The sequence below is a fragment of the Elephantulus edwardii genome, unplaced genomic scaffold (genome assembly GCF_000299155.1).
Source record: "Elephantulus edwardii isolate Elephantulus edwardi_28Jun2011 unplaced genomic scaffold, EleEdw1.0 scaffold00071, whole genome shotgun sequence".
Lineage (NCBI taxonomy): Eukaryota > Metazoa > Chordata > Mammalia > Macroscelidea > Macroscelididae > Elephantulus > Elephantulus edwardii.
Genome location: NW_006399821.1, coordinates 15,904,094 through 15,913,876, shown reverse-complemented (window position 1 = coordinate 15,913,876; position 9,783 = coordinate 15,904,094). Strand labels below are relative to the sequence as shown.

At 37.5% G+C, this 9,783-nt stretch overlaps 1 pseudogene; it reads right to left on the bottom strand.

Annotated features, from left to right (window-relative positions):
- Window positions 1-99: 99 nt before the first annotated feature.
- LOC102850166 overlaps window positions 100-9,783 on the bottom strand; it is a 92,663-nt pseudogene continuing 82,979 nt past the window's right edge.

The window sequence follows — 9,783 nt, the reverse complement described above, 5'->3', positions numbered from 1 at the left end:
TATAAATAATTTTCTAAAATACTATTTTCCAAATCATTTTCTTAAAATTGAAGAATTCAATTAATAGATTTTTGTTTCTGAATACGGATATTTCATGATTTACAAGTCAAATCTTTTTTGCAACTCATCTAAAATCTTTCCAGGAATTTTAAGTGAAGAAATGTCAGCAGGGAAGGTGCATTTCTCAGAGGAAGAATGTGACTTCCAATTTCTCCAATCCCTTCATCAAATACAAAATATTCTACCAAACTTCCATCTTTATCTACCCAAGACTTGTGCTCTTATTCCAGCTGGACCTCCAAGTATATCACCAACAGTAATTTCAGGGATAAACTTCTGAAGATACTTCACTCTTGCACTGAGAAAACAAGCCTTATACATTTCATTATCTCTATAGGATAAATTCTCAAAGGTCAGTTTACCCAAGCCACTATTGATAATTACATCTATAACATCTTTAGCACTGAAATCAAAGGGTCTGTAACCCTCTAGTTTAAAGGCAAGAATTGCATTAGGCCCTAGCCAAACGCTGCTTGCTGTCCATTCCTGGTGTGAAGTGAACTCCTAGGAAAGGAAACAGGATATCAGGAACCAGGTAAATATTTCCTTTTACAAGATAGGATTTTTCTGGCTTCAAGAGCAGATAATCCCCTCAGAGGGTCCAATTTAAGGATCAGGATTGCAGCCACTCATCTCTGAAATGAGATCTGAGTAAAGTTCTGCACATGTCACAACATGCTGACACACCAAACCTCCTCTCCCTTTGTGTTACCATATGACAACTGAATATTTCATTTCATCCTGACTTCTTGAAAGGCTTTCTTTAGCCATTTCCATACATTTTATTTCAAAATTTGTCAAAACTGAGCCACCTTCATCTTGGAAATCCTGGGCAAATAACAAAGCCATCTGCTAATAGCTTGCAATGCCAGTGTATCAATAGCAATTATCCCCTACATTATGGCTCCTTCTTTTTTATTTCTTCCTGCTGGACCAGTCTCAGATCCTAGACAAAAATCTGAAGGCCTCTTTCAAAGCAGGACCTTAGGGGTATGAATTTCTTCTTGTTCAACAGCTACTATAAGCCAGTGCTGGCACCGCGGCCATACAGGAAACGAAGCAGCAGCCGACTTCCTCAAATCAACGAATATACCTCAAAGAAGGCCACACTGGCTGAGCTGCAGGGTCCCCCCCAGATACCACAGTGTTGATTGCATTGCTGGTTAAAGCCTGTCCTTCTTCAAGAACCAGAAGACACCAACCTTTCTTATATTTTTTCCTTAAAATACCCATACTACAAGCAAGTAGTACTTATTGATCCTTACATAAACCATTTTTTTGTCTCCATTCCTCTTCCTGTCTAGTTTGGTCTCCCTCTCTATATTTGACATTTAAAATTTTCCCAGGCTCCAAACTCAGCTCTTCCTTCCTTCTGTATCCATCTAATACTGCAAAGGGTGCAATATAGAAAGAGGAAACTGAGATTGTTGATAAATTCAGCTTGTTTGGTTCCACAATCAATGCTCTTGGCACCAGTAGTCAAGAAATCAAAAGGCAAATTGCATTGAAAAAGTATGCTGTCAGGGACCTCTCTAGAGTCTGGAGACTAAGGTGCACCTGATCAGGCCATTGTCTTCTTCGCAATAACTTGCAATGCATCAGAGAGCTCAACAATAACTGAGGATTATAGGAAAATGATTGATACCTTTAAGTTGTTGTGCTGGAGAAAAGTCTTGACATACCTTGGAATGCCAGGAGAATAGGTCTGTCCTAGAGAGGGTAGAACCAGTTTACTCCCTGGAGGCAAGAATTTGAGGCTCTGTTTCACATACTTTGGTAAGTGGTCAGAAGGGACTAGTCCTTGGAGAGGGGCATAATGCTTGGAAGGGTGAAGGGACAGTGCAGAAGAGGAAGATCCAAGATGAGATGGATTGACTCAGTGACTGGAGAAATGGGGTTAAGTTTGTCAGACAAGATGATATTGGCAAAAGATAGGCAGCTTTTAGAGCTAATGTACACAGGGTCACTATGAGTTACAGACAAGTTGATGGCACATAACAACAACAGTAGCAGCCAGACAGCAAAGTGTGACTGAGGATGTCCAGTGCACCATCTTTGACCAGAAGCCACTATCCAGGATGAGATGGGTTGACTCAGTGGCTGAAGCAATGGGATTAGGTCTGTCAGAGACAGTGAGATTGGCTCAGGGCAGGGCAGGCAGGGTTCAGAAGAAATTGGTGAGGTATCCGTTAACATGTTTCATTGACAAGTAACTGCTGAAAGTTCAGGCTGGCTTTAGAAGAGACCATAGCATCAGAGATATCATTGCCAACTTCAGATGGATCTTTGTGGAAAGCAGAGAGTATCCTAATAATGTCTATTTGTGTTTTATTGACTGTACAAACATTTGACTATGTGAATCATAACAAACTATGACTAACATTGAGGAGAATAGGGTTTCCAGAACATTTAAAATTTAATAGTGTTTATATGACATCTATACATTGAAAAAGAATCTATTATTGTCTGAACAGAGCAAGGGAGCATTGCCTGGTTTAAAATTAGGAAAGTGTCAAAACTGTATCCTTTATTGATACCTGTTCAATTGGTGTGCTGAACAAATCATTCAATAAGCAGGACTTTATGGATAAGAATATGGTATCAGGATTGGAGGAAGATTAATCAATAGCTTGCTTTATGTAGGTGACACCACCTTCCTTGCTGAAAATGAGGGCAACTTGAAACAGTTCTTGCAGAAGATCAAAGATTGCCCTCTTCAGTATGAATTACATCTCAACATAAAAAAAAAAAAACAAACAAAAACCAAAACCACAAAACCCAAAACAAAGATAAACACCACTGGACCAATAAGTCACATCATGATAGATAGAGAAAAGATTAAAGCTGTCAATGATTTCACCTTTATTGGGCCCACAATTAACACCACTGGTGTCAGCAGCCAGGGGGAAAGACAGTGCAAAAGACATTGTACTGGGAAAGTTGGCTAGCAGGGACTTTTCCAAAGTACTGAAGAGCAATAAAGCTAGCTTAAAGAGTAAGGTATGTCCAGTGCAAGCCACAGTCTTTTCAATCATTTGCTACACATCTGAGAGGTAAAAAAATTAATAAGGATGGCAGAAGAAAGATTAATGCCTTTGAGCTGTGGTGTTGGAGAACAGTACTTAGTTTTCCATGGACTGCCAAAAGAACAAGCAGGTATGTCTTTGAGAAATTACAGCCAGAGTGTTCCTTGGGGATGAGGATGGAGAAGCTTTGTCTCACATATTTTAGGCATGCTGTTAGGAAACATGATTCCTTGGAAAAGGATACCATACTTGGAGAAGGACAGCAAAATAGAGGAAGACCCTTAAAGAGATCTATTGATGCAATGGTTTAGCAATGAAATCAAGTATATAAGAGAAGCTGAGGATGGCACCAGATAGGACAAGGTTCAGATCTGTCATTCATAGGGTCACTCTCTTGTACTCAAGTCAATAGCACCTAACAACAATAGTTGTGTAGTTTGGAGAAATTGGCACTGTTAGTCCAAATGTGTTACATATCTAATGGTCCAAATTCACAAATGGCTCCACAGGAGAAAGATAGGCACACTCTACTTCCTTTTCTGTTGTCTTGTAAGTCTAATAATATTCTGTTTCATTTAGAAATCTTGTGATGAAGATAAAAATTAGTTTTAAAATTAAAATGGCCTTAGCTTAAATAACAGTTTGTTTGCTATTTTTACACCTTTAGAACAGTTACTTGCACACTACCACGTACTGTCGTCCAGTTGATTCCAGTCATTGTGGCCCTTTATTAGGTTTCTGAGTCTGTAAATCTTAACTGGAGGAAACTCCTCATTTGTCTATCTGAGGAGTAACTGGTAGATTCTGACCTCTGAGGTGTTGACATCTTGGTTAGCAGTCCAATGCTCAGTGTTATATGTAGCCAGAACTCTTTCTTTTTATCATGTTAGGTGCCATCTGCAACTCACAGTGACAGTATGAACAACAAATAGGAACATTGTCCTATCTTGCACAATCCCCAGGGTCTCTGCCAAGCTTAAGCTCATAAAGCTCATGTCAATCCATTTCATTGAGATTAGTTTTCTCTTTCACTGAACTTTCCCATATGTCGTTTTCCAGGGACTGGCTCCTGCTAATAATATGTCCGAAGAATATGAGACAAAGTTTAACCACCCTTGCCTCTAAAGAATATCCTTTTTGCCCCTTCAGATGTATTTGTTCTGTTAGCCGCCCATGGGATATTTAATATGGTCTGCTAACACCACAATTCAAAGGCATAAATTCTCCTTCTGTCATTTTTATTCATCGCCCAACTTTTAGATTCACAGCAATTGAAAATATCATGGTTTGTATCAGGTGTACTTTAGTTTTTAAGCAGATTTGCTTTAGAGAAATGATCTTTAGAATTTGGAAGATATCTTTGACTGAAGATGTCGCCAGTGCAACACATGTTTTGCTTTCTTGACTGCTGCTACCATTGATGTTGATTGTGGACCCACACAACAGGAAATAATTTATAACATTATAACATTAATCTTTTTCCACCTATTATGATGTTGTCTGTTGGTCCTGTGGTGAAGATTTTTGTTTTCTTTATGGTGACATGTAATCCATTTTTGATACATCTTTGATGTATATACCAGTAAGTGTTTCATGTCTTCTTCACTTTCTGCAAGCAAGCTTAGGTCATCTTCAAAAAGTATGCTGCTAATGATTCTTCCTTCAATCCCAAAGCCAAATTCTCCATAGAATCCAGCTTCTCTAATTTTTGCTCAGCACAGTATTGAATAAAAATGGAAAAAATATACAATCTTGACACACATCTTTCCTGATTTTAAATCATATTCCCTTGTTTTATTCAGACAACTGCTTCACAGTCTAGGCCTAGATTTCACATGAGCACAGTTACGTGTTCTAGTATTCTTATTTCTCTCAATGTTGTCCATAATTTGTTAAGATACACACAGTTCAACATCTTTATAATATTCATTGCTTTCAGCCAAGATCCATTTTACACTAGCAGTAATATCCTTTATGTTACAGTTGTTAGAGAATCTAACTTGAGTTTCTGGAAGTTCTATGTAACTGTATTGTTCCAATACATCCAATAATCCTCAGCAAGATTTTGATCACATGCTATATCAGTGATACTGTTCAATAATTTGCAGGTTCTGTTGGATCACTTTTTTTGGAATGGGGAAAAAAATGAGGCTCCTTTCCTGTCAATTGGCCAGGTAGCTGTCTTCCAGATTTCTTGGTATCGGCTAGAGAGCATGTTCAATGATGCAGCTGTTTGTTGAAATATGTCAATTGACATTCTATCAATTCCTGGGACCTTATTTTTTTTTGCTAATGCCTTCAGTGCAGCCTGAAATTCTACATTACCAGTAGTTTTTGATCATATGCTACCTGAAATGGTGAAGTGTCAAGTTTCTTTTTTTTTTTCATACAGTGGCTGTGTATTCCTTCCATCTTCTTTTGATACATCCTGCATCATTGAATACTTTGCCCATAGACTCATTCAGTATTCTAACTCAAGACTTGAATCTGTTCTTTAGTTCTTTTTACTTGAGAGAAGTCCAGCATGTTCTTGCCTTTTGTTTTGTTGTTTGTTTTTTCACTCAAGCTCTTTGTACATTTCATTGTAATATTTTGCTTTACCTTCTGAAGATGAGCTCTAAAATCTTCTGTTCAACTCTTTAGCATTTCTTCCCTTGATTTGGCTTCTTTACATTTCAGTGAAAGTTTCAATGTCTCTTCTGACATCCATTTATGTCTATAGTTTTTGTCTTTATAAAGGTGGATTTTGTCTCTCAATATGACTTTTCTAGTGTAGATGACTGACTATGTAGAGGGGTGGGGCTCTGTGAGTCCAGCTTGTTGGCCCATCCACTAAGAGATTGGCTATCTGCAATTCCACAATGGGATTGGCTCGCCTCAACAATCTACAAGAGGATTAGCTAGTTTCATCAATAAATTGAATAGCTCTAGCTGAAGAGAATAGGAATTTTCCCTCACCAGAGAGAATTCTTCCCTTATCAGAAGAGATGGAATTCTTTGCCTAGCCAGAGAGGAGAGACCTCCCTCAACCCAGTGAAATATGGGTCTTGTTTCAAGATGGCAGCAGCAGTGACAGCTGAGCTGGAGTATTGGATGTGAGATGGAATTTTGGGGTGCAGAAAGCCAATGTTGGCAGGACTGAGAACTTTGAACAAGTAGAGCCATAAGGCTCAAAGCTGAGGTGCCTGCATGCATATATTGGGATCTCTCTTGACTGTATGTTGTTATTAATCTGAATGATAACCTTTTAACTCACTCAATATGACTTTGTGTGGTCTGTGAGTTATCATATCAGATTTTTTTACCCAGCCAATCAGTAATATTGACGTTAATACGTGTCTAAAGAGGTATGGGAGTATAGGGTACATATCAAACTTCATGGGAATTGGTTTTGTGTTCTTGATGCTGTGGGCAGGGATAATTTTCTCTTGTGAAGCTGATAAAGGTAAGATATGGCTCTCTTCATGTGGCCCTTGCTCTTTTCACATAATAACCTCTTACTCTCTCCATGAATGATGCCCTTAGTATCTTCCCAAAAATTCTCTTGCTTTTCAGTCATAGTGCATCAGATTTACCATGGAACATCTCTCAAAGGCATTGTCACTAGGTGACCATCTCTACTCTCTTCCAAGCACAAGAGTATTTTGGATCAATATTTTGTTTCCTTGGAAAGTGAATCTATTTTACTTTAGTTGTGTTCTACCACAATCAAGAAGGGTAGGGGTTCATGATTGACAAGGCCTTAAAAATGAAATAAGGAGAATAATAATGAAAAATGTTGGCAGGCAAGAGATATCTTAGTCTGCTACAAAATTAAATGAGAAACAGCTCTTTGGTACCTTAACATACTGTTAAGTGTTTTGTGTATTTTTCTGGAGTGCAATAGCAGTCTTTCATTATCACCTTCCAACTAATGGTACTTTAAAAGTGTAGAAAGTCATAGACTATAAATATGAACTTTGTTTTAACTAAGAAGTAAAGAGTTTAACTAAATGTTATTTAATGAAGAAAAAGATACCCTAAAGCTGAAAACCATTCCATGCAGGTTATTAGGCAGACATGGTCATGCACAATTAATCTCATAAATACATTATTATTTTTCTCTGCATTTGGTAATTAGATTTTTATTGGTTATTATATACGACATGAAAGGTTTGAGGCAGTCTTTCAGTGGTAGGCAAATGCTAATATTGAATACCTCCTATAAGGCTGCTATAACAAGCATTTCTTATGAGCCTTATGACAAGCGTTGGGGATACAGAGGTAAGCTTGGCAAGCATGATGCGGATGCTCACAAAACACACAGGGCAACATTGCAGAGAAATTCAATCCATAAGTACACAGGTAAACGGTTTCATCATGCAATTAATTCTATGAAGAAGTTAAGTTCTTACGAAAATTAGGAATCAGATTTCTTCTTCATATTGAGTTATCAAAGATTTTTCTAAAAGCAGGAGTTGATTGACAGTGAGAGTGGAGATGGAGAAATTGTGTATATTCAGGATACATAGGAGATTGTATCTACACAGCTTCACACAACTTGACAGAGAAAGGCAAAGTAGAGAAAAGAGTATTTCTTAGATTATGGCATGCAGAACTAGGTGGAAAGTGGTGCCATTAGCTGAGATGTAGTAACTAGAGTGAAAGTAAATCCAGAAAGGACAGTGAAACTTTTACTTTGTTAAATTTGAGATGTTGTAGGATATTAGAAGAAAACCCTTCTAGTGTAGTAATAAACCAGTAAGCTGTTAAAGCATAAGGTTGGAGATTTAAATCCACCAGTAACTCTACACGACTGAGACAATCTGCTCCTACAAAGATGTATAGGTTTGGAAACACTATTCTGTTTTGTTGAGTCATTATCAACTGGAATCGACTCAATGGCAATGATATAAAATACTAAAGTGCTGATGGTAAGCAAGTGTTGCAAGATTTGGAAATCCTCGTATGTTTTATAAGGTGGTTGCATGTCATAATAAGCTTGATGGTAATGATAAAGACTATTAAAATGTAGTTGGTAAAGCAAGTTGATATGCAGGTCTGAACATAATAAGAGCCTGGGATGAAGATACCAATGTAGATGTTGTTGTATTGAAGTATTCGATTCGACACGAAATGAAGTCACAAACAAGGGTGAGACTGGTCAGAAAAGAATGCAAACTAAGATGAAAAGAGTAACCAGGACTGAATGCTGGAGGATTTCAACTTCAGGCACTGAGTAAAGAAGGAGAAACCTGAAGATTGAAAAAGAAATCCCAAGAGCCATAGGGAGAGAAGAATCTGACATTATAGCATCCAAGAAAAGAACATGAAAAACATCCTACTTGGTGTATACAAAGTAGTGTGGGAATTAAGAAGTTATTTCTTAATTACCATACTGTTTACATGCATCCTTTACAAAATATTTCATTAAAAAAAATTAGTCCACAAGTTCCAACATAGACACAATATTGTGAAACTTGTCAAAAAATGTATTTAGAATATAGCTAGTCTTTTTTCAGTATTTCCTGGATTGGAAACAACTTCATTAAATATAAATTTGTAATAACTTACTTTTTAAAAACATACTGTGGCAATGCAAATCTGGGAAAACCAGAAGTTGGGACAATACCTCTGAATGAGAAAGTACAAAAAGCACCCCATCTTTCTCTTTTACATTTTTATAATTTTTATTTGAGTGAAAAATATTTTGGTTTTGTTTTTCTAATAATTTTTTTTACATTTTTTTCCATATCATCAATTAATAATGAATAATCATCCATTCATTCGCTTTTGTTTTACCCTTCACTCATCTTCATAATTGTTCATTATCTATTAATTAATTTTCTGTTTTATCTTCTTATTTTTTTAAATGACATAGGGAGCTCCTGTTGCCTAGTGTCAAGAACCTGCATTACAGTCCTGAAGGAACACGGTTTGAAACCACCACCTGCTCCACGAGAAAAAGGATGGGCATTATTCTCCGATGCACTTAACTGCCTCTGTAAACCCCCCGGAGGGTCAGCTAGGGGTTGGTTCTGACTCTGTGGTACACAACAACAACAATATTGTGAGAGGGAATTAAGAGACAAGTAGAATAGATTAAGTGCTACACTGAAGGAAATGCTTCTGGAAAAATTCTCTCTGCATTGGGCTTGGACTGAATCTTTCTCTCTTTTGAGTAGAGAACACCATGTTCCATTTTATTGTCTTGAAACTTTAAGCCTCTTCAAAGGCCCTGGCTTCTAGGGGGAAAAAAGTCTAGTTTCTGTTATCTGTACTATACACGTAATAGAGGAGATAGCATTTGAACTTAAGCCTGAAGCACACAGATAGACTTAAATAGTCTGAGACGGGAACGAGAGAACAGCAGGTTGGAAGTGACAGATGCAGACGCATGGATATGGAAAGGCAGACAATGATCATGGAGAAAAAATGAGATGTTCAGAGTGCTGGAGTATCCACATCCCGAATGAGTACAGAGTGAGATTAAATAGCAAAAGTTCATTACAGCCTAGCTGTGGACAACAATAAATGTTGGATCAAGTCATTTGCACTCATAATCCTACCCAGTCATCATCAGTTTATAAATATTCACGGAGTGCCTAATATTGAATGTTGCATCTTAATATGAAGAAGATAAAGGTCCTCACTTTTGGACCAGTGGGCAACATCATGTAGATGTAGAAGACGTTGCAGAGTGGATTATATTTGGGGG